Source organism: Crocuta crocuta, unplaced genomic scaffold (genome assembly GCF_008692635.1).
Source record: "Crocuta crocuta isolate KB4526 unplaced genomic scaffold, BGI_CrCroc_1.0 scaffold38, whole genome shotgun sequence".
Taxonomy (NCBI): Eukaryota; Metazoa; Chordata; class Mammalia; order Carnivora; family Hyaenidae; genus Crocuta; species Crocuta crocuta.
In genome coordinates this window covers 1,218,269-1,244,448 of record NW_027532605.1, presented here as the reverse complement: position 1 = coordinate 1,244,448, position 26,180 = coordinate 1,218,269, and the positions used below count along the sequence as shown (strand labels likewise).

The following is a 26,180-nucleotide window of genomic DNA, read 5'->3' as shown; positions in this document are numbered from 1 at the left end:
TTGACACTTTAATTTTTTAAAGCAGTTTCAGGTTCACAGTAAAATTGAATGGAAAGCACAGAGATTTCCTTCATGCCCCCTGCCTCAACACATGCATATCCTCCCCCATTTGTCTATTTATACTTAATTTCATTTTTGACAAAATAAAGTTTGGTCAGGTCATTGAGAAGTTAAAGGTTTTTAGTCCTATTTCTGGCTTCCATTGTTTATGCTGAGAAGGCATTTGCCAATCTTACTGTTCCTTTAAAGGTAATAATCTTTGTTCTGTGGTTGTTTTTAAGAACTTTGTCCTTACATTATAGCATTACTTAATGTTTATATGCTGCTGAAGTGAACACTGCATTACTTAATGTTATTTGGTATCATTTATTTGTATTTATGCTGCTGGCACTTTTAAAATCTGCAAATTTTTTCCAGTTTTCACCAAAAAAACTCAGCCTTGTCTTTTAAATATTGCTTGCATCCTATTCATTCTCTATGAGAATTCAATTACTCACGTTAGATATTTTAATTATATCCCATATCTCTTATGATCTTTTTAGTTTTTTTCTTACTGTTTTGCTATCTTCATATTTCAATTCATAAACTGTCTTATCTGTCTTGTACTATGTTAATTTCTTCTTCAAATCTAGAATTCTAATTTAAGAATTCTAATTGCATCTTTTTAAAAAAATTCTGTGTGTTTTGGAGTGCCTGGTAGCTCAGTTGGTTAAACATCTGACCCTTGATCTCAGCTCAGGTCATGATCACACAGTTTGTGGGTTTGAACCCTGGATCAGGCTCTGTGCTGGCAGCATGGACTCTGCTTGGTATTCTGTCTCTCCCTGTCTCTACCCATCACCTCCCCCCACAAAAAAAATAATAATAATAACCTTTAAAAAAATGAAAAAAGTTCTATGTGTTTTGATAATACCTATTCAATTATTGCAATCACATATCTTCCTTTGTATTCTTGAGCCAAGTTATATAATAAGATATAAAATGTTTATTGATTACAATATCTGGGTCTTCTCAGAATTATACTTATGTATTTTTTTCTGAATTATGTTTCACATTTCCCCCATTTATGTCAATCTTTTATAATGTTTGGATTATATGTTGAATATTTTGAGTGATACCCTTTCTACAAAGAGTATTCTTATTTTTTCAGAGTTATTTTTCCCTGTTGCACTCAGTTCAAACCCTACCTTCTTTGCAGTGGAAAAAGAATCTCTGATTTTTTTCTCTGGTCTTAGCTGGGATTCTTGGAGTTTAATCCTCATATACATATATCAGCGATCAGTCAGATATTTACATCCAATAAATGCAGAATTTGGGGAGAAGTGGGATATTAGAGTTTTTACCCCAAATTTGCTGTTTATCTATTTTGTCGATAATTTCCACCTTTATCTACAGTTGCTATATTCACTCTACTTTATGCTCTAGTTGTTAAAGCCTGTGGGTATAGTGTCAATCTGATAGTATCTATCCAAGATTTTGCCACCCTACATGGTTCTGATTGTTGTTTATTTTCAACATGGAATTTTAAACATGTAAATAACCAGTGTTTTTCTTTTTTTCCAAATCTCTAACCCTTTAAATTCGCCTTTCCTTGGTGACCTAACATTGCCCTCGAGTACCAGTTTTCATATGCTTTCTAGGGTTTTTATTTGTTATCTATAGGGTGGTTGGTTTGATAGAAGCTACGTTATCATTACATGTAAACTCCAATTCTTCTGTCAGCTGAATTTATTCCACTTTATGGTTAATTTTAGTTAGTTTAATAATTATTTACTTAAGAATAAGTAATTGAATAGAGATGTACTTTTAACCTAATCTTTTCATTTTTACTGTTTATGTAGAAGCAACTTGTTTTAACTAATTTATTTTCACACAATTTTTTAAAAACAATATATTGTTTGGAGCAATTACTACAGATATTATAGTTTCCTCCTTTATTAGATATTTTATTAAATTGTAGACTAAGGTTTGGATTTACTGCATTTTTTTTTCTTTTGTACCATCTGTTTTGCTTGATTTTTCTACTCCTGATACCCAGTTCCTGCAGTCTTCTAATTATGATTTGCAGTTTTGGTATGCAGAAGTTGAAATTCTAATGCAGTTTTACAAATCTACTTTTACAGCCAAGGGGAATTCAATATTTAGATTTCAGAATGTCTACACTTATTCATATTTCTATTCAATGAAAACAAAATAAAATCTCCCATGCTGTAGTAAATACTAGTTATTATGAACACAATGATGGATAGGAACCTAATGTTTGTTCTTAAGGATTGAGGCACATGCAATTAAATCATTACAACATAATCAATGTGATACAATGTCCTACACTATCCAGAATTGATAGGTAAAAAGTACTAGTGTCCCAAATTTCATCTTACGGAAAATACTTGGCTCTATTTAACTGTACATTTAACCATAAATTCCTTAAGATAGCTTTAGCATTTCTCATAGATGTTTTTTTCCCCCTTTTTAAAAGAATCCCTGAGGATCTTTCTCATTTATTACCTTTCACAAGGATTTTGCACATCACGTAACATGTAAGATGCCTTCAACCCAATTCTGTTTTTATACTCACAAAATCACCTTGTGCTGTTCTCACATAATGCTGCAATGATTGAAATGTTGGCAGCTCGTTTATTATGATTTTAACACTTTAAAATATGGGATTTATAAAAGATGTTAGAGACTCTAGAATACTAACACACAAATCGCACTTTGCTTCTAAGTTAATATGCGTACATATTTCTGCAAGGTCAACTACAAGAAAACATATCTACTCACCAAGAAAGGAATGGAAAGTTGTCTCAAAAACCACAGTGACAATACCCAAAGGCCACTACCTCAAATAGAATAATTGTCAACTAGTTCTAATGAATTTATTCATCATTTCTTTCACCAGAGAGAGTGAGAACTCTTTCTTATATGTCTTTGTGTTCTCAGTTCCTACGTAAGTTTTACTTTCAAAGCAAGAGTTAGGAAATATTTGTTACCCTAAAATGACAGCCTACTATGTGTCCAAACTGAGCTTGGTGAGAGTTGTGAGTAAATTCTAATATACTTGTCCTCAAGGAATTCACAAAATTGGAAGAGACAGGCCAATGAGCTAAACATTAATTGTGATTATGCAATTGAAATCACATTAATGTGACTGTAATTTGATACTACAGGGTATTATGAGACCACAGTGAAGGACCAACCTTGGCTTCTTTTATAAAATAGCTGCTTAATTACAATTATGAGTCATGAATGACAAATAGGAAATTCCCAACTAAACTAAGAAAGATGTCTCTGACAGCAATCCAAACCAGTGTATAAATAGCATGGAAGCAAGATAAAATCAAACCCTTTTAAGGAAATTTCAGCAATTCGGTATGTTGGGAAGTCAGCTAATATCAGGTCAAAATGATTCATAGATTTATTCCTAAGGAGATCTGGAATGATGTGGCACACTTGAATTAGGAAGAAACATTCTAGATGTGTGGTGAATGTTTCTGTTCACTCAGTGCCTCCGTGTGATAGAACTCTTATTTCATTATTCTGTTACCTACATTTTTAAACTTAGTTAATTTGTTTTAGGGAAATAAATCTAATTCTAGCTTCTAGGGTGAGCATCGGTTGTTCTCAACACCCAGGACTTCCCAAATTTTATTTTTTAATGATCACACATATACATAATGTAGAATTTCAAGATACATTAGGATAAATGGCTGAAACTGCTCTCAACAGGAAGAACCAGATGAACCTCCGCTGACTACGCTCTACTTTTTGGAGGATACAAAGATTCTTGAATCTCAGCACATCTGTAATGCAATGACAGTACTTCATTGGAGAATGAAGATATATTAATTATATCTTTTTGTACTTCACTGGAGAATGACTCCTTTAAACACTATATTAATTATATCTTTTTGAGTTATGAGACCATGACATTTATGTTACTGTATCTTACTGTTCTTCATGGCCTATGTTTGACAATATTAGATTGAAGGGATGAACTGGAAGAGAGTGATGTTCACTTTTATGCATCAAGGAGCTCTATAGCCCTTGTTGATATGCACAGCCATCTCATTATCATGAAGGGCAGAAAACATAAGAAGAAACTGACACACAAAAGATAGAATGGAGAGCCCTGACACACAAAGATAGACTCTTTCAGCAGATTGCAAAGCAGCTGTTTTGGCCATCATGAAGCCTAACTCCATATACTACAAAATAAGCCTACCTAGTATTCAAATCCAAAAGTACATGTACTGGGCCACCTTCATATTTGCTTCTTAACCTTCTAATTAAAAATATATCATAAATGCCAAGTTTTATATCAAATGTAGTGGGGAAGAGATTGTCTTCTCTATATCCTCACCGACACTTGCTATTTCTTGTCTTTTATATATTAGTTATTCTGACTGTTGTGAGATGATACCTCATCATGGTTTTCACTTGTATTTCACTGATGAGTGATGGTGAGCATCTTTTCATGTGTCTGTTGGTCATCTGTATGTCTTCATTAGAAAAATGTCTTTTCAGGTCCTCTGCAATTTTCTATGTTGGGAAGTCAGCTGGTATCAAGTCAAAATAATTTATAGTTTTATTCCAAGGTGACATGAAATGATATAGCACACTTGAATTCTCTGTGGTTTTTTGGTGTTGAGTTGTATTAGCTTCTTATATATTTTGTACACTAACCGTTTAGCAGACATGTCATTTGCAAACATCTATTACCATTTAATAGGTTGCCTTTTTGTTTTATTGATGGTTTCCTTTGCCATGCAAAAGCTTTTTATTTTGGTGTACTCCTAAAACTGAAAATAGAAATACTGTAAAGTCCAGTAATTGCACTACTGGGTATTTGTGTGCATGCACGAAAACACACACACACACACAAACACACACACATACACAACATTAATGTGAAAAGATATATGTACCCATATATTTATTGCAGCATTACTTACAATAGCTAAGATATGAAAGTAACCCAAGTTCCATCAATAGATGGATCATGAAGACATGGTATATCTATATCTATATACTCTATTATCTATATCTATAATGGAACACTGACATTTAAAATTCTGGTAGAAACAGATGATTTTGCAAATGGGATTCAGGAGTACTGAGTGTTCAGGAAGACCACAAAGAAAAGAAACCTGGGTAAGAGAAAAATACAGGAAAAGACATTAACTAAATCAAATGTTAGAATGAGTATAGACCAAAGGTGATGATGTACCTGTGTGAAAACAAGCAGTGATAAAGCAGGAAAAATAGAATAGGAAAATAAGTTATTCTGTGGCCTAGTGTAAAGGGGCAGAGGGGTGGAGTGCTATTTTTTTTTGAGGCAGGGAAAATCTGAGCAGTCCTGTAAGTGGCAAAAAAAAAAAAAAATAGATATGGAGAAAGTGAAGATATGTATGGAAGAAAAGAGATAAGCTATGCCTATTGGAAATACAGGAAGATATCAATTTTGAGTAGGTAAAAACAAAACAAGACAAAACCCTTAGTAGGTGAAAGAATAGACAAATAGATCAGTCGGTCAGAATAGAGAGGCCAGAAATAAACTCACATAAATATGGTCAACTGATCTTTGGCAAAGGGGAATGTAACAGAGTGAATGTAATGGAGCAAAAATAGCAGTTTTAACAAATAGTACTGGAACAATGGAATATCTTCATGGAAGGAGGAGGAGGAGGAAGGGAAGAGGAAGAAGAAGAGGAGGAGGAGGGGAAGGAGGAAAGAAAACTCTAGACACAGACCTAATACTCTTCATAAAATTAACTTAGAATGGATCATAGTTTTAAATGAAATGTAAAAATATAAAATTCCTAGAAGTTAACATAGGGAAAAATCTACGTGACCTCAGTTTTGGTTATGACTTTTTAGATTTTATAAACCAGGGGCAGGATCCTGTGGGCAGCTCACTCCAAGTAGAGGAATGAGAGGGGAAGGACACTGAATATACATGCGAAAGAAAGAATTGGTAAGCTGGGTTTCATTAAAATTGAAAACTTCTGCTCTATGAGACAATGTCAAGAGAATATGATAAGCCACAAACTGGGAGAGACTACTTGCAAAAAAATTATGATAAAAGACCATTACCCAAAATATACAAAGAATTCTTAAAACTCAACAATAAGAAAAGAAACAAACCACTGAAAAATGAGCCAAAGACATTAGCAGACACCACACTGAAGAAGATATACAGATGGCAAATAAGCACATGAAAAGATGTTCTAACTCCTATGTCATCAGGAAATTGCAGATTAAGACAGCTAGGAGACATCGCTCTACACCTATTAGAACAGCTAATATCCAGAATGCTGACAACACCAGATGATGGTGATGAAGGGAGTAGAGTAACAGGAACTCTCATTTATTGCTGTCAGTAATGCAAAATGGGACAGTCACTTTAGAAGTGATTTGAATTTCAAACGTTGTTATCATATAATCTAGCAATCACATTCTTGATCCTTAACTAAAGGAGTTGCAAATTATTTTTATCTTCATTTTAGTGAGAATTTAGAGATTTGCTGGACCAATAGATTGGGATGTAAGTGACACTGAGTTTTGGGACACTAGGTCATAAGATGACTTGCAACTTTTGCTTACATATTGGAACCTGCTCTTGGAAGGCTGCTTCTTGTAATGCAGTCCCCATGACAGGAGAAGCCAAAGTTGAAAAATAGGTCTACAAGTTACGTGTCCATACTGAACACTCAATAGCCTTCAAGAAGACCTTCACCCCATCTGACCTCTGATTGAATTAAAGAGCCAAGTGAGAATCTACTAAGTTGAGATCAGTGACACCAGTCAACCAAGAACTGAAAGAGATAAAACAATTTTTCACCCACTAAATGTGGAGTGTTTTTATATATAAACAATTGGGACACATGGAAATATGTTTTTTATTCGTTAATCTCCATTTAAAATTGGTATTTCTTTCAGGTATGTGTATAAATAAAACATATACTAGTATTAGCTTTTAGTAGTTTTAGCTTTTATCTGTCACCAATAGAAAACATGGGCAATTTTATACCACATACAGTTGGAATAGATTTTTAAATACTTTTCACAAATATCACTACTACTTTTGAGATTATGTTACTAGGCATGTAAAAATTATTGTTATTAGTGTGTTAATAAAAACACATGAAATTACACATTCATTTTTAAAATTTGCTAAGTCTTTGTTATTGGTTTCCTCTGAATCCTATAAATTTAATTGGAGACATGTCAGAACACTATTCTAAAAGAAGGTTCTTAGGCTTCAAAAGTCCTCAAAAGAAGTTCATGATACAAACATTGTCAAAACATCTGCTTTACAAGTCTCTTTCTTCAAAAATTTTAGCACTTCTATTGCAACTGTCCACTCATTTAGATGTAACAATACGGTTTAAAATACGAGAGGAAAATATACTTAGGTGCATTGCTAAATTGAAAATGTAGAGTCTGTGTGCACTTGTGTCTGTGCCAGTTGCATCTGTATCAGTTTATCTCTTGTAGAAGCTACTGAATTTACAACCATGTGTACATCAGGTATGCCAAGTGCCTCTCTCTCGTTTATTTCAACAGTAGCATGAGTAACCACTGTTCTGAACTGCTAATTCCCTAAACAGAGGTTTTTAAACAAAGTTTGTGTTAAGAGAACATAAAAAAAGGAAAATTAATTTTCTCACCACCAGAGAGGTCATCTTCTACTTAAATTAGTAATAGAATACCTATTTCTAAAGTAACAGTGTTCCCAATAATAAACATTTTTACAATTTGATGAACTTTAAAACAATCTACAAGTGAGAATAGACTATTAGGTCACCATAACAACCACCCCAGAACTCAGTAAATAACAAAAGCATATGTATTACTTATAAATAGACAGCTGCAATTCCACGTGGCATTCCAGGGTAGCTAGCTCCATAGGAGAACGCCGTGAGGGCTTCCACTGTGTCTGCAACAGGGAAGAGTGTTGGGCATGCCCAAAGCAGAATTAAATGCATGTACCCAGGGTGAAACATGTCATATTACTTTACTCTAATAGAAGTATAATCGTGCAAATGTCTCATGTGTCCAGAAGGGGGAGAACTGGAACTCCGGCTGAGCAGTGTTAGTATCTACCATAAATATATTTACAAACATTTAAATTTACCACAACTCCTAGGCTTAAAGGACTATAGACAAATATTTAATAAGAGGTTCTGAAGGAAAAGAAGTTAACAAAAATATTCCTATACCTTTATACTGATTATCAGGAAAATAAAAGGAGCTGTAACTTATGGTATGTGATGAAGCACTGTAAGTTCAATTCTTGTGAGAAATTCACCTAAGCATGTTTAGTCATTTAACAAGGCAATATCTCTTGGCTCTCAGGATTGTTAAGATTCTGTGTTCTTATCTTTCTTACCTCACAAAGAGAGACAACTTACCACATAGCATTTGAATAAGTAGTATTTTTAGGTCCAATGCGTATGTGCAAAGCTCTTGATTTATATGAAAATTGTCACTTTCCATAAAGGTTGAATGGCAAGAGACTGATATGTTGTTTGTGATATTTCTTGCCAAGAAAGGAGACTTAAATTTTCCAATTGGATTATCTACCTGTTATTCTCAGCACATCACCCCCTCCCAAACACACAAAGAGCAAAGCATAGCCAAAGACAAAGAAATAGTCAGAAATGTTTAGGGGAGAGGAAAAGAAAATCCAAACAACAATAACAAAAAATAACATTATCAGCAAAGGATGCAAAAACGATGGGGTTTCTAAATTAAAAATGCATTTTAAATAGCAATATAAAAATGACGAAAAATCTCAAGCTTACCAGGTTTTCACCACTCTGTTCATAATGGGGAAGAACAACTTTCACATGTATCTATTATTTTCATAAATATATGTATCCAGAGATATAACAAAATTAGGGATAAATGTGTTATTCCTAAGAGGTCTAGGTTTGTGGGAGAAGGTCAAGGATTCATTATTTTGGGGACTGGAATCAGACCAAATGACCTCATTATTATTGGTTCATCTTAGTGTGAAAATGTTTATTTTTTTCTTTCTGACTGTGAAAGTGCCTAGCATAATGAAAGCAGAGCAAAGTGTCAGCTTCTGCTTCTAAAACAAGTGTTGTGAATGTATATCCTAGAAGAATTTCTGTGTATAGAATAGTTTTTTATCACAGTGATTAAGAGAGTGAGATCTTTAAAGCCAGACTACCTAACCTGATGTCCTGTCATAACTTTGTTATGTCTGCAGTAGGCAGCCTATGAGCCTTTTAGATAATCTATACGTGCCTCGATTTCCTCATCAGTAACATGGGGATAGTAATAGTACACAACTCATTAAAATTTTTGACAATTAAATAGTACCCCAAATACAAGGCAATATTCACATAGAATAAATGTTTCCTATTTATTTTTGACCATTATTTGCATCCTAATCACCCTCCTCCTCATACGCCTCTCCTCTGAGGATCTTATAATCTTTTACCAGTGACAGCCCTTCCTCCACATAGACCATCCATTGTCCTGTCATTCCACATAGCTTGACACACACTGAACTTGTTCTGTATCCATATCATTGCATGTAGGTTATTTAAAAGTTGGCTGTTTGGAGTACAGGATTTTCAACATTGGGTAAGATTTCAGTATCCTTTGGAGGTTGCTTTATCATATTTCACTGGGGTCAAAAGGTGGCTCTTTCTCCTACTGCTTTGTATATATTTTTTGGTTAAAAAAAAGCTGTATTGTAACTTTATGCATTGTATGTAGAAAATCCAGTAATGTGCATATATTGATGCACATGAAAGCATATGTACACATACTTATGTAGTTTTTGGAAAGAAATCTTGCTACATATACCCTTATTAAGTGTTCATCATGGGCAAAATATTTTTAAGCACTGTAAGTGTATTTGATTTATTTGATCTTTGCAATTACTCTGTGAGGTAGATATCATAAGGAATCATATTTGATACATACCTATTTATTTACACACTGTGCCTGAGGGTAGTCACTTAGCCACCATTACATAGTAATATGTTTTTCCAGGATAACTGACTTAACAATTGGTGTCCTTAACTATTACGCTATTGCACATAGCGCTTTATAAATTTTGCTCTGTACCATGGGATCTTCATCTTGTTCTCTGTTGTCTCTGTAGTGCTATAGTGCCATCTACTATACTGTGCTGCTCAACAATTTTTCTTGATAATATTAGATAAAATTTCCTTTATCATTTTTATTTTTTATTTTTTTTAATGTTTTATTTATTTCTAGGAGAGAGAGAGAAAGACAGCGTGAGCAGGGGAGGGTCAGAGAGAGAGGGAGTGACAGACTCTGAAACAGTCTCCAGGCTCTGAGCTGGCAGTCAGCACAGAGCCCGATGTGGGGCTCGAACCCACGAACCGCGAGATCATGACCTAAGCGAAAGTCGGACGCTTAACCGACTAAGCCACCCAGGCGCCCCTTTATCATTTTTATTAAGCTGCCCAAACACTATTTATTTCTTGTCTTGATTTCCTTGTTTGAGAGAAGACTGTCTTAATATCTTTCACTGTGTTTGTGGATTTGTGATATTTTTTGCCACAATTTTAGCACATGACTTGATTTTGTTAAGTGTGTTTTGTTAGATTGTATTAAAATTATTATAGTTTTATTTATCATTGGCTTGACTTTCTACCATCATTAAAGGTACAGATTTTTTCCCTTTATGCTATGTTGTCTGATACCAATATTACTCAGTTGCTGCTGATCTCCTTGGCATTACCCATCAGACAGGCACTGCTTGTCCTGGAAGACAGGGTCTTGTTTGAGAGTTGTCTTGCCTCAGGAGAGAGTCCGCGTATGAAAACCTCATTCTGCTTTTAAGGGCAGTCCTCTGCATGTTGCCTCAGCCTCCGCTGCTCTTAGCTCCCAGTACTTCAGGAGCCGAGGTGAGGCCATCTGGGGTCATGGTTTCTCCCATGAGCTCTGGCTCTGATCTTCAAGGCTGCTTCATTCTACTCTGCCCACTTTCAGCTCTGCTGGAATTTCACACTGTCTGGCCATTTGAGAATTCTCTTGGTTTGGGGCTAGTCATTTAGGCTACAGTTACTTTTGTGCACGTCTCCGTTTGTCACAGAGTAGTGCAAATGAAGCTTGTGCTTACTAACACTTTTTGAAACCTGGGACTTAGCATGGACTTGAAAGGGACCTGTTTTTCCATCTCTGGACAACACTATTTGTTATTGCCTAAATGTAAAACAAAAGAATTAAGTTCTTTGTTACTATACCATGTTCCTTTTTGAGACCAAAATGGATATTAGGAATCATTCTGTTATTTAATGTCATGGTATTTCTACAAAGTATATGCTGAATTCACAGTATTTTAGCAAGTAGCATTATTTCTACTGAAATCAGACATGAAATATCACTTTTTCCACTTTTGACTATGGAAAAGCTGAGACTTTGCTAAGGAACTTCATCACAAAGTATGAGAAGAGCTCCATGTTTCAAAATAAGATTCTTTACATTCTTATTACATATCTTATTACAAACACCACTGTGATCTCTTCTCTTTCATTTGTGATTTTATTTATTTGGATCCTTTCCTTTTTATTTTTGATCAGTCTGGCCAAGGGTTATCAACTTTGTTAATTCTTTCAACAAACCAGCTCCTGGTTTCATTGATTTGTTCTATTGTTTTTTTTTTTATTTCGATATCCTGGATTTCTGTTCTAATCTTTATCTTGAGAAGGTTATAGAATGAATACCAAAAATTCAGTCAGTTGGTTTAAATAGTATGTGTGAACATTTGCCAGTTTTATTCCTTCTTGAATTAATGAAGACAATGACTAACAATTAGACAAGAAAAATAATAAAAGTCTATTTAAAAACGTTGAATAAGTGACATTGTGGTCTAGGGTAATACGCAGTAAAGAAAGAAGGAAAGAAGCCATGATTAAGTGACCTATCTGAAATCATAAGAAAAAAATTCCATCACATTGCATCACAGCGGTCAATTTTTAACAGGATATAGGATATTTTAGACAAAAAAGAAAATGTGAAAATTGGAAATGGGTATATAAAAACTTAATAAAGCATTCTTTACTAACATAGACTTCAAATATAACCCTGTGTTAAGCATTACCATTAAATTATCAAAGAATTGTGGTTTTAAGTATTTATAAGCATTAATAACTTTAGCATGTTTATAAGCATTAATAATCTTAATAAAATAGTATACATAGTTTTTTGAGTTATGTTTCTTTATCATAATTTATTAAAATAATTTTTAAACTTTATATCTAAAAACCGATACAAAGTAAAAACTGCTATCATAGAGAGACAGAATGGTCTACTAGACATTATTTTTTATGCTTTTCAACATTGATCATTCAATATGATAACAAAAACAGAGGTTTCCATTCTGTAAGTGAAGAAAGAGTAGTCATACCTGGGGAGATTACCCTTACACGTGGAACTTCCTTTCTGTTCTGTAGGTTTAGAAACACCATTGAGATTGCTCAATAAAAAAATCATCTCACTTAGAGGCACCTGAGTGGTTCAGTTGGCTAAGTGTCTAACTCATGATTTAGCTCAGGTCATGATCTCAGTTTGTGAGTTCAAGTGCCACATCAATTCTGTCCTCCTCTCTCTGCTCTTCCTCTGCTTCTTTCTCTCAAAATAAATAAACATTAAAAAATAATACTTATCAAGTAGTTGGCACATGACCTAAATCAGAACAACCAGAACTCTTACTTAACAGTAGTTATTCATCTTTGAGTCAGAGACTTTTCCTTTCCCTTGGAATCTTCTGATGAAAGAAAGATAATTTTAACCAAAATTATATTCCTATTTCTTTTCATTAGAAAAAGCTCTGAATAGAAATCTGGAAGAATTGTGTTTTAAGTGGCATACCCTAAAATATGGGCTTTTCTGTATCACTGTGAGATTGACACAGTAAGGCTTCCTGAGTTTTTCCCTGAGAGGACATTGATCAATGAAATGTGTTAAAAAAAAAAAAAAAAAAAAAGGTGTTTGTTATATAATAGTTTTTAGATTCATGAGACACAGAATCAGGTGGCAACTGAGGGAGACAATACAAAAATATCAGAGTAATGGAGATAGCTGGCTAATTTTCTCAGCTTTTTGTGAATTTATACACAAAGAAAGTAAATTGCATCACACTGGTCCTGTGAAATAAGAGAGGGAAGGAAATATAACCCTGTTAATGGTTGATCTTTCAGCTTGAGGCCAGAAAAACAAATGTGGAAATTTCAAATGTTTTATGTCTTGCAGAGTTGGAATACTCCAACTTGTAGCCCAAGCTAAACTCAGAGTAAGTAAGGCAGAGAGGGGGGAAACATCACTGGAAATAAATTTAGTGAAGGAGCAGAGTAAGAAATTTGATTCCCTAGTGCCCTCCCTGAATCTCTCATGACTTGCGCTCTCTTGCTTATAAATAGCCATCTCCTCAGTTACATCTATGGGCAAGTGGCAAATCACCATACCCTCAGTGCATTATTTCATTAGCAGAATTAAGAATAAGACAAGCTCTTGGTGTCTAGGACAGAAAGAAGCCCCACGGCAGATACAATTTTGAGACCATGCATGTATTCAATGCAAATTCCATAAACGCCTCCTAAAGTTTGAAGATTGGTTTTTGTTGTTTTTTTTTTTTTGTAAATTTTAATTTAGTTTTTGTTTTGGTTTGTTTTGCAGAGTAATGCTATGCCCAGTAAAGGCACATGTCGTTGTTTTAACATGTTTGACATGTTTTAACATCTTGTTAATATTAACAAGGTACTAACAGGAAGTATCTTGTTCAAGTGGTTAGTCTTTGAAAGAGCAATCCTCTGCAGCACCTTCTCAGTTATGGCCAACAAAAACATAAGCACTGGAGGTCCCAGAATTCTAACCCATCCATGGATTTGCTCAGATATCATTTTCTACTGAAGTTACTGAAAACCTTCCCAAAAGACTACCTAGCACCATCCTGCTTTCTTGTAGGCCACAGGGGGTATGTTTCAATGTTCGTTGAAAGGATAACTTTTGATTACTCTTTCTAACTTTTGACCAAAACCATACTTTTATCTTCCTTCTCTTCCTTGGCTTCTTAGACACACTGCACTTGCTGCCCTTTTCCTTCATGTCTTCTGGGATAAGACCCCAACAGCTCTCACAACTCATGGCATAAGCTTTTCTTTCTTTTTTAAAATTTATTTTAAATATTTATTTATTTTTTAAAAAGAGAGGAGGGCAGGGGAAGAGAGAGAGGAAGCCATAAAACTGGAAGCAGGCTCCAGGCTCTGAGCTGTCAGCGCAGAACCCAACGCCAGGCTCAAACTCATGAACCGTGAGATCATGACCTGAGCCAACGTCAGAGGCTCAACTGACTGAGCCACCCAGGTGCCTTTTTAAGATTCTTTTCCCAATCACTTTCCTGTTGTCATTGAGTACAAAATGATCCACAATGTGTGTTTGCACCACAGAATGTGTGGGGATATATCTCACTATGTCCTACCTGCATAAATGAAACATTGATGGTTCTTGCTTGTTTGCTGGTTTGTACATAGGATGTTGCTGTTCAATGATTAGTATCCATCTTCCCTAATGACCTCTGTTGGATTGGTGACATACCTCTGAATTGCATGGAAGCTAACATCCTGTAAGCCAACAGTGACCAATGGAAGATAGGAGCCAGGGATAAATTCCCTCTCTTTCCTGCCATGGTTGAACCATTAAGAGAATGCTATTTCCGAAAACAACTCACAAATCTAAGAGACTAACTCAGTAATATATTTGGGTTTTTTCTTCATTTTTGTCTCCCTTTCTTTTTCTTGGGGTTTCATTTTTAAATAAAGTATTAGCATCTAGGTTTTCTCCTGAAGCTATATTCTCTAGAAAACATGGCATAAAATCTACAGTAACAAAACCTGAGGGAGCCAAATCAGCAGACAAGAGGTCCAACTTCACTGCGGTGAGAGTTTTCTCTGTGACATTTTTGAGGGCATATGCTATTTTCTGAGTACTTATGCAGCTTTTCTTTTTTAAAAAAAAAAAAAAAATGAGACTGTTCCCATTGTCATTATGTTCTCTTTCTGCAATTATATAGTAGGAATAACAAGAGAAGCATGATATTTTAGCCATAGGTTGCTAGTCCACGGTATGCCATAAATAGACTTGTCAACAAAGTAAATGGTTTATCCCACAATCCTGGCCCTGGATTCAGTAGCCTTTTGAAGCTAAGTAATAGTTGGTCATAGTAAGGAGTATGAACTATGGGCCAACATTGTTTCTCCCTTTTCATGTAGTAAATTCATATAGGGAATACATATGTGAATCAAGATCTAGCTGTAGTGATGACATTATTCTTTGACATGACTATGGATATCAGTGTAAACTGAGAATAATCTTCTATCACATGTTTCTCTTCCTCCCTCTCTCTCATCCCTCCCCATCTCTCCCTCCCTCTCCTTCTCCCCCATCCTCCCACATCCTCACAATGTGGTACCCAGTTTTTAAGTTCTTCTTTAGAGGCACTTCTTGAATTGAAGTATGTCCATCACATTCTGTTGATTGCCTGCTCCCCCATCCAAATATTATTCCTATGTATTAACTAGGTTCTTGCTCAGTCTCTTATATAAAAATTGTCAGTACTATTTGTTCTTAAAATAAATGGAGTTGAAAGATAATCTTTTGTTCAATCTTGTGCCACCTATTATATTTCTTGCTTAAGTTTCTTGAAGCCTCTGGCAAATGAGTGCTTATGAAGAATTATGCCATTGTAATTTTTATATGTATAGAAACTTGATATAATTTTATATGATTATGCTGTCTGTGGGGTGCCTGGGTGGCTCAGTCAGTTAAGGATCTGACTTCGGCTCAGGTTATGATCTCATGGTTCATGGGTTCAAGCCCCATGTCAGAATCTGTGCAGACAGCTCAGAGCCTGGAGCCTGCTTCAGATTCTGTATCTCCCTCTTTCTCTGCCCCTCCTCCATTGCACTCTGACTCTCAAAAATAACTAATGGTTAAAAAAATGTTTTAAATAATTATGCTGGCTGTAATTTAATAAGAATCTGGGACTGGGGACTGGATTACAGAATACATTTAATATGTATGTGTACTGCCACCTGAATCAGTTATTTAAGTGGTCATATAAATTCTGGTAGAAGCCACTAGAATCTGCACACCAGCACATATAGAGGAATTTGCTTTTATAAGAATTAATTTTTCAATATAGAAAGATAACAAATGGAGCGCTTTTGTCAAAAATGGAAATGGAGGCAATAGTAACAAACAAAACAAATTTTTCTATCATGTGTCAAATGAGGGAATTTTATTTTAAAAATTATTTTAAATAACATCAATTGTCCCATTACCTGTGGAAAAAGAGAAAAATGAATTTGAGAATTTACTTATCTTTCATCTATTAATAAAACTCAGTAAACTATCATTTCAATTGCCAGTAGCTTCTATTTTTAACTAGATATAAATATGTTTCCATGTGTTTTTGAACACATCATCACTGGGTGATGAACACACACACACACACACACACACACACACACAGATAACTTGGATATTAATAGAAATGCCTAATTTAAAATATAGGATATACTCTTTAACATTTAATAGATATCACTTTTACTGTTTAGGGATGCACTTAAATGTTTTCAGCCTTATTAAATCATACAAATATTAGGAAAAAACTAATAAATAAACTTTAATATGTAAATATATGTTTATTTGGACAGAATTTCCATAAACATATTTAAAATGATCTTAAATGAGGGATATGAATGAATGGGAGAAAACAGTAATGAGAAAGTCTGTGTATTGTGTGTGGTTTTGTTTGTAATACAGATATTTTCAGAGTTTTCTACCTATGTAGATGATAGAAAACTTTGTGATTAAAGATCTCTTCCAAGTTCTGATATTGGAACTGTATTCTGGTGGATGGATTATATTATAAAATTTTGGAAAATAAAATTTCAAATTAGAAATAATTGATTTTAAAAGTCACATTTTTTTTTTCCTGTACAGAGAGAAGGTGAAGAGCAAGGGATGGTTTTTATCTTCCATGTACCATAAATGAATATAATTGTCAGACTTTTCTCATTTAACTTTGATCTCCCACAATCTGTGGGATCTCTCCAATCTGTGGGTATGTCCATTACAACATTAAAACATGGAATAAAATAGGCCACTCCCAAGTCTATGTATTTTGTATGCTAAACATCTACGTAAGTATATTATAAGTGCATATATTACATATTGATCTTATAGGAAATCCTTAGCCTTTCTGTATTATTTCAAATTCTTTAATCATGCAGTTGTGTCTTTTTAACATTTTTTGAAATAAGTATTGGGATGATTTTTTCAAAGATAATGAATTCAAAGAAGAATATCTGTATACACATAAAAATTCCTCTTCTGTGTTACCTACCCATTCTTTTTTCTTATCCTTCAAAGTGAGCTTGAAAATTATCTTTGTGGAAATTAAGAACTATTTATAGAAGTTCTTATAATAACATCAGTAGGATAATTTTCTTTTATCAGTGCTTCTCCCTGGTTTTGAAAAAAGGATATTTTTTAGACATCTCATACATGACCCTGAGCTTTTCCTTGATTTTGGATTTGTGATTTCCTTGATGGTTTTCTTTTTATACAGTGTATCCTATCATATCTCCATATACATAATTAGCCACAAAGAAATATTTAAACTAAACTTGGGAAAGTTAGAGTTTTGTCCTGTGATGTGACACCTGTGTGTTATTATTTCAAGTTTGCATTTAGGGGTCAGAGTAAAACATCTGTAGACTAAGTCTCAAATTAGGTACCAGGGAAAAGATTAATCCTACAGATTATATAATATATATACACATACATACATACATATACATTTATGTATGTATAATCTCCTATTAGGTAGAATAATCAAGGCCATGCTACAGTAATAAATAACTCCAGATCTTTATGGCTTATAACAATAAATGCCTGCTTCTTAGGTTACATGTTCACTGCAGTTCATTTGAGATTCTGCTCTACAGCTCTTTCCCAGGCTGACAGGGCAATTGCTATCTGAAACATTAGCCATCACTGTAGCAGGGCAATAGAATGAAAGAGTGAGTCACATTAATAAACCTGTTTGTTGGACAGATATAGTGATATGTCTCATCCAGGAGAACCAGGAAATGCTCTTTGCCTAATAGGAAAAATGTGAATATATGATATAAATAATACTGGTTACTATTACAACAAAATCACCATTTCCAATGGTTGCTGTAACAACCTCTTCACTTAAATTTGTTTATTTTAATCTATAGAGAGATTATTAGTTTGTTTTTAAATCACCCCTAGGCCTAAAGGAAATATTTAAGATGACTGGCTAAAAAATCAACAAAGGGAAATCTTCTCCTCTGTTGATATTAGGTAATGTTTGAGTTTTGAATAAAACCATCATTAGAAAATTTTTAATAGTGGACTTAAATTAGCAGATCTCTAAGCTATAAACACTTTTTTTCTTAAAGAAAAAAGGTATTACCCAAAAGACCAGAGCAAAAATATTTATAAATGAAAGGAAAGGTAATCCTACTAGTAGGAAGGAGGGAAATTATACATCTAGTCCCGTACAACTGGCTACTCATGAAACATTAAAATCAAATCACTTCAGGCAAGTGCTTTGTAATGGATTAACCTGTCCATGATGTAATCAAGTTTTAGAATAATACTACAAATGCCAAACAAGACTTTCAAACAGCAATATTAAGACCCTTTGCCAGCTGAATCCATTACTGTAGAAAGAAATCCTTAAGGCAATGTTAGGTCACTGATTATAGCAATTTATTTCTCATTAGCTTATAACTACCTGACCACTTCATCTGTTTCTGCTCTATGAAATCACACTTCAGAATTTATACATACAAACTCATAAGGAATCATTTTATTGCTTTCACTCAAAAAATGAGTATTCTCTGGAATTTTAGTTAGGAATGCTGACAAACTGGCTCTTATACTTGCAATTTCACAACAGATTGATATTCCATGCAATACAGGAAATCAGAATCAGACCCTCTAAAGGAGCATAATTGTAACACTCATTGAAGTATATTCAAAAGAGTGCATATTGGCATACAAATAGAGATTTTAAATTCTAAAGATACAGAGCAAAACGTCACAGAATATAAAATCACTAAGTCATTTTTAAAAATGTATAGGAATTATAGAAAGTGATTGTAAGGATTCTAAATTGTCTTTAAATTTAGCATAGCCTTGCTGTTAAAACTAAGCATAAATAAACACAGAAAAAAAAGCCTGCTGTTTGCTAGAGGGAAGTGGAGAGATGTGCAAGATGGGTGAATAGGAATGGGAGGTACAGCCTTTTAGTTATGGGACTAAATGTTTGGCATAGGTAATATAGTCAATAGTGTTGTATGGTGACAGATGGTAGCTAAACTTGTGTAGGCAGAGCATAACGCATAGAGCTGTGGATTCACTATGTTATACACCTGAAAGTAATGTAACACCATTTGTCAACTATATTTTATAAAAGAAAAAAAGCACTGATATATATATATATATGTGTGTGTATACACACAAAGTATGAGTGTGTATATGTGTAGCGTTAGTTTCTATGCCTACTTTAACAAAATTATCATTAATATGGTATCCTAAACAACACTGAATTGTACTCTTACAGTTCTGTAGGCCAGAACTTATAGATCAGTGGACTAAGTCAAGATATGAGGAGGGCAACCTCCTTCTGAAGGCTTTATGAGGAAAGAACTCACTTCCTTGCCATTTCCATTTTCTCCAGATTCATTCTCTGTGTTTTTGGATCATGCACAGTCTTCAAAGCCATCAGCATAGCATCTTGCTTCACTCATCGCATTCCGTTCTTCAATCTTGCTGACCTTTCTCCCTCCCTAATCTCTTCCTTTTTTTTTTTTTTTTTTTTTTTTGTTTAAGCATTAAAGGGATGAAAATTACTGGACCAGACATTTAAGAAACTTAAAGGATTACTCAAAGAGAAAAATGCCTGAATTTTGTATAGACTTGGGGATTCATGAAAGGAAAGTGGAATTCCTATTACTGGAATAACAAATGCTCAGTACGGAGCCAGTTCTAAAATTTACAAATGAAACTGATGTCTATAGATCACAGATGATTTGGTAAATTTCTACAAAATTGTGCTGGTTTCAAAAATACCGAGGGTCCATTTCAAAATAGGCATTACCATTCTTAGAAAAATTCCAGTGTTTTATTGGGGTGCCTGGGTGGTTCAGTCGGTTAAGCGTCTGACTTCAGCTCAGGTCATGATTTCACGGTTCATGGATTCAAGCCCAGCTTCGGGCTCTGTGCTGACAGCTCAGAGCCTGGCGCCTGTCTTCAGATTCTGTGTCTCCCTCTCTCTGACCCTCCCCTGTGGGCTCACTCACTCTCGCTCTCTCTCAAACAAAATATTTTAAAAAAAGAAAAATTCCAGTGTTTTAAAATGCAAACTGTTCTGTGTTAGCTCTCAACATTGGCCACCTTGTGCCTAACAACAATGACTAATAATGTCTAAAAATTATACCTAAGGATAGAGATCTTTACATATTTAATATGTCATATTTCTCTATCCTGGATGCTACCACTCTAATTTGGAGTGTCACTTATATCTGGATAGTAGAGACAAAGTTTTATTTGAACAATGTCACACTATGAGCTTCAAACCATCCTCCATTTAAATTGAGCTTTTCTCATTTCTTTTCATACAATCATTAAATTATGTTCTTTAGGTTGACAAGGGCAACGGTGCTTTTGGTTATATGAAAGCATGGGAGGTTCTTAAAAGTTAAAAGAGGAAATTGAGGAAGAATGGTCCACAAACTAAACAAACTTGAATACCAGATAAAAGTAAGAAGATGCATTTCAGTTTTAGTGACCTAATTAGCTTGTTGCCTCCTCAGACATTATTTATTTTTGTGGTTTTTTTACTCTATTGATTGCTTTATTGACCATAGTCTTTGGATCAGGTACTCAGTTCCCTCTCTGACAATAATTTTCATAAGAATGGGGATGTTCAATTTTGAACGGTAAAATGTATCTCTAATATCTCAACAGCCATACATAGATTTACATACTAGAAAAAGATGAAGAATAGACTTAGGGGAAATATGCAAATATTATTTTGTCAAAAGACTAACCTGCTCTCTAATAGATGCAAAATCACCATACAATATCTATGCTAGTACAAAATTAATTGAGATCTACGAATGGTAAAAACCCAGCTAAATGTAATTACTAGCCCAAAAAGAAAATAGGGCAAACTGAAAATAGTATATATGAGCAGATATATTAAAAAACAAAAATATATTTTCAAGTGAAGAAAAAAATGAAATTGTGGGGGAAAAAAGACATGATGTTCTAGAATAGAGAATAGCTAACATTAAGATATAACTTTGTGAATTTACTCAACTTTGTGGTAAATAAAATTTTCTGTTATTAGAACAAGAAGAACACAAATATAATAGACTAAGATAAAATTGGTATGGAAACATATTGATGCTAGAAATGGAGCAAAGTTAAATATTTTAAGAAAAAGGAATCATCCCCAAGGACATTGTAATTCAGTTAAAAAGTAAACAGAGAGACGGGAGCCTGGGTGGCTCAGTCAGTTGAGTGTCCGACTTCAACTAGGTCATGATCTCACCATTCCAAAGTTTGAGCCCAGCGTCGGGCTATGTACTGACAGCTCAGAAGCTGGAGACTGTTTCAGATTCTGTATCTCTCTATCTCTGCCCCTCCCCCACTCATGCTCTGTCTCTCAAAAATAAATAAACATTAAAATTTAAAAAAAAGTAAACAGACAAATATGCAGGTTTTAACCTCATTGAGTGATGATTAATAAATTGAAAATAAGTCAATATGTTTTAAATTAATAGATTTTTTAAGACACTAGAAAACCAAATAGATAAAGCTGAGCATATTAATATTATCGGAGAAAAGAGAAAAGTATTGTGTCAAAAAAACCCATAAATTAAAAAATCATGAAAAACATCACATCTAGTGTTTAGGTCTTAAGGTGACAGTAGGGCCATACTCCCTCTGACCTTCTCTAGCCTCTGGCAAGCCTCCCTTGCCTTTTCCTAGTTTGGGGTATGTCCTAAGTTCTAGCTGTACCATTTCAATGTCTGCCTCCATCTTTACATGACCTCTGTGTGTGTATGTCAGTGGGATTGTTCTCTTCTTTAACTATACTTATCACTCTTAAAGACCCACCCTAATTCAATATGGCCTCATCTTAATGACATCTGAAAAGGCCTTATTTTCAAAAAAGATTACATTGTGAAGTTCTGGATAGACATGTATTTGGGGAAAAGAATACTGAATCCATTACATGTAGAATACAAAAGTTCATCAAATTTATAAGAGCTAAGAAAAAAAATAAGTGAGGGGAAAAAAAGATGGAATATGAACCACCAGAGTTCAGGGAAGAAAACAGTATCCCCCCCAAGAAGGTCTTTTTGTAACCAGCACAGATGAGACCAGACACTGTTGAAACATAGTAATGGACATGAAATAACATACTATATAGTAATAAAACATGGAAAAGCAAATTAAAAATAAGTAAAGACTTTATCAGAGAAAACATGATTGAAATTACCACCTAGGAGATCAGATGTGTGCATCATCAATCTTTAATGCCTTAAAAGTAGATTACTAAAGGGTTGCCTGGGTGGCTCAGTCAGCTGAGTGTCTGATTTCCGCTCACGTCATGATCTCTGGGTTGGTGAGTTCCAGTGCCTCATCCGTCTCTGTGCCTATAGCTCAGAACCTGGAGCCTGCTTCTGATTCTGTCTCCCTCTCTCTCTCTGCTGCCCCCCCACTTGCCCTTTGTCTGTCAGTCTCTCAAAAATAAACATTTAGGGCACCTGGGTGGCTCAGTCCGGTTAAGCGTCCGACTTTGGCTCAGGTCATGATCTCGCGGTTCGTGGGTTTGAGCCCCGCATCTGGCTCTGTGCTGACAGCCAGCTCACAGCCTGGAGCCTGTTTTGGAGTCTTTATCTCCCTCTCTCTCTGACCCTCCCCTGCTCACGCCCTCTCTCTTTCTCTCTCTCTCTCAGAAGTAAATGAAAAAAACATTACAATTTTTTTAAATAAACATTTAAAACCTTTTTAAAAAACTAGATTACTAAAGTAATATAAAAATGAAGTCAAAGATAAAATGCAAGACACATTTTGAAATATAAAAGCTTTCAAACTTTAAGTGAAGAATACTCAGCACTTTAGAAGAATACTCAGCACTCCCCTAAAAGAGACAAACACAAGACTGGTTTTACACTTCTTTACAGTTATATTAAACCCTAGGAGGCAATGGAGCAATATATTTAAAATATTGAATGGAAAAATGTATGACTGAACTTTTTACATCACCAAATATCCCTGACATGCAATAAGTCATCGAATTTCATTCCTGAGTCCTTTTTGGAGAAACCACAATTCAACAAACTTCAGTCAAGTATGGCTGAAGTAACAAAACCCATCAGTCTTACCAGGTGGTGAGGATACTCAAGTAGCCCTGTGGAGAGGCCCAGAAGAATAGGAATAATCTCTCCAACCAACAACCACCCCCAACTTGGCCAAACATGCAAGTGAGTTACCGTAGAAGGAAATCCTCCAGCTCCAGTAAGGATGTCAAAGGCCTGTATTCGTGGCTTACCTGTGAGTGCAATGTCATAAGAAATCCTCCCTGGGTCAGAATTACCCAGCCAAGCTTCCCATGAACTTCTGACCAACTGAGGCAGGACCAGAAGAGCTAAATCCCCTTTCTCCCAACAATGAAGAAACACACACACACACAGTTTTTCTTGGAACCCTACTAAAATGTTCATCAGAAATAGACCACCAAGGAGACCAATACAAATCATGGCTATTTGAATTGTATAGATTTGTATTTTTCACTTCAGTAAAATGAGAGAGTAATTACAATAATAAATTTTGTTCTAAGTTGGAGTTGGAATTCTAGAAAATCCTTAGTAATAGATAAAAATAAAAACATTGAATAATAATTCAGATCAATAAACTTAAATCAAGTCTCTGAAACACAAAAAAAATGAAAATAAATTACATGGTAAAAATATAAAATTTGTAAACAAAATGTATTAAAGTAATATTTCTCCGGGGCGTCTGGGTGGCCTAGTTGGTTAAGCGTCCAACTTTCGCTTAGGTCATGATCTCGCGGTTCGTGGGTTCGAGCCCCGCGTCGGGCTCTGTGCTGACTGCCGGCTCAGAGCCTGGAGCCTGTTTCAATCTGTGACTCCCTCTCTCTCTGACCCTCCCCTGCTCATGCTGTCTCTCTCTCTCTTAGAAATAAATAAAACATTAAAAAAAATTTTTTTTAAGTAATATTTCTCCTTTAAATTTGGTTATCTTTCAGTTTCCTTTAGGTATATATTGCCTTTTTTTTCTAGTTTCTTAAGATGGGACCTTAGATTACTGATTTTAGATCTTTCTTCTCTAATATATGCATTTAATGCTATAAATTTCCCTATAAGCACTGATTTTGCTATATCCTACAAATTTGATAAGTTNGTGTGATGTATGGGCGCGAGTGCCAGTACGGAGCTCCTTACTTCTCCGCCATCTTGCCCCCTCCAATAAGTTGCACTCTTATTTTCTTTTAGTTCTTTTTTTTATAATTTCTCCGGAGACTTGCTTTGACCCATTTGCTGTTTAGATCTGTGTGGTATAATGTCCAGATATTCTGGGAGTTTCCAGCTAGTTTTAAGTTACTGATTTCTAGTTTAATGCCGTTCTGTTACTGGTTTCTAGTTTAATCCCATGCACTGAGAGCTTATGTTGTATGATTTATACTATTTGAAATTTATAAGATTGTTTTTATGGCCCAGATAGTGGTCTGTCTTTGTAGATGTTCCATGTGAGGTTAAGAAGAAAGTGTATTCTGCTGTTGTATGAAGTATCTTCTAAACGGCACTGTTCCATTTTACTGAGGTGCTATTGAGCTCAACTATATCCTTGCTGATGTTTGTGTTGGCTATGTCGAATGCTGATAGATGTTGAAGTCTCTAACTATAAGAGTCACTTTTTCTATTACTCTTTGCAGTCTATCTGTTCTTGCCTTATATATTTCATATTTTGATATTGTTAGGTACATGTGAATTAAACACAGTTATGTCTTTTTGGAGTATTGATCCCTTTAACATTATGTAGTGCTCCAACTTATACCTGAAAAAAATGCTCTTACTCTGAAGTCTTCTTTTTCTGAAATTAGTATATTGACCTCAGGTATCTTTTGATTTTTGTTAGCTTGGCATATTTTTCTTCATCCACTTACTTTTAATCTATCAGTGTGATTGTATTTAATATATAATTGGTCCCTTTTCAAAAAATCAATTCTGATAATTTTTATATTTTAATTCATATATTTGGGCCATTCACATTTAGTTTTTTTTTTTTTTTAATTTTAGACAGAGAGAAAGCATGTGAACAGGGCAGAGGGGCAGTGAGAGATAAACTTAAGCTGGTTCCATGCTTCAAGGGCTGCATCTCATGATCCTGGGATCATGACCTGAGCCAAAATCAAGAGTCAGATGCTCAACTGACTGAACCACTCAGGCACCCCAGGCCATTCACATTTAAACTGATTATTGATATAGTTGAATTAAATTAATGTTGGTAACAGGTTTCTATTCCTTGTAATTATTCATTTATTTTCCCCTTTTTCTGCCTTCCTTGGTTTTAACTGAGTATTTTATGGTTCCATTTTCTCTCTTAGCCATTAATTATACTCATATTTTAATTTACTTATTGCCCTATACTTGGCAATATATGTTTACAACAAATTTAAGTCCATTTTCAAATAATGCTCTACTGTTTCACAGGTAGTTCAGTTACCTTATAACAGAAGATCCCCAACTTCTGGAAATTAGTAGAAAAAAAGTCAAACCAAAAGTTTATTTTATGGAAAGATCAATAAGATTGAGAAACCTCTAGCCAGACTAAGCAAGAGAAGAGAGAAGTAACATAAATTACTCATACTAGAAATAAAAGAAGGGTAATCAATACTGATCTTAGACATTTAAAGGAAAATAAAATAATATTGTGTTTGACACCATGCCTCCAGATTTCATAATCTATAGGAGGTGGAGCAATTCATTGAAAGAAATAATCTATAAAACACATACATGCAGAACTATTTAACT

At 34.6% G+C, this 26,180-nt stretch overlaps 2 long non-coding RNA genes across 3 annotated transcripts in view; one reads left to right on the top strand and one right to left on the bottom strand.

Moving 5' to 3' along the window:
• LOC144244858 (uncharacterized) overlaps positions 1–4,543 on the bottom strand; it is a 15,713-nt gene extending 11,170 nt beyond the window's left edge. Inside the window, exon 1 of the long non-coding RNA XR_013339088.1 lies at positions 4,424–4,543. This is a non-coding gene — a long non-coding RNA (uncharacterized LOC144244858). The remainder of the gene's footprint in view (positions 1–4,423) is intronic.
• LOC144244899 (uncharacterized) overlaps positions 1–26,180 on the top strand; it is a 580,012-nt gene that overhangs the window by 374,311 nt on the left and 179,521 nt on the right. The window lies entirely within an intron of this gene.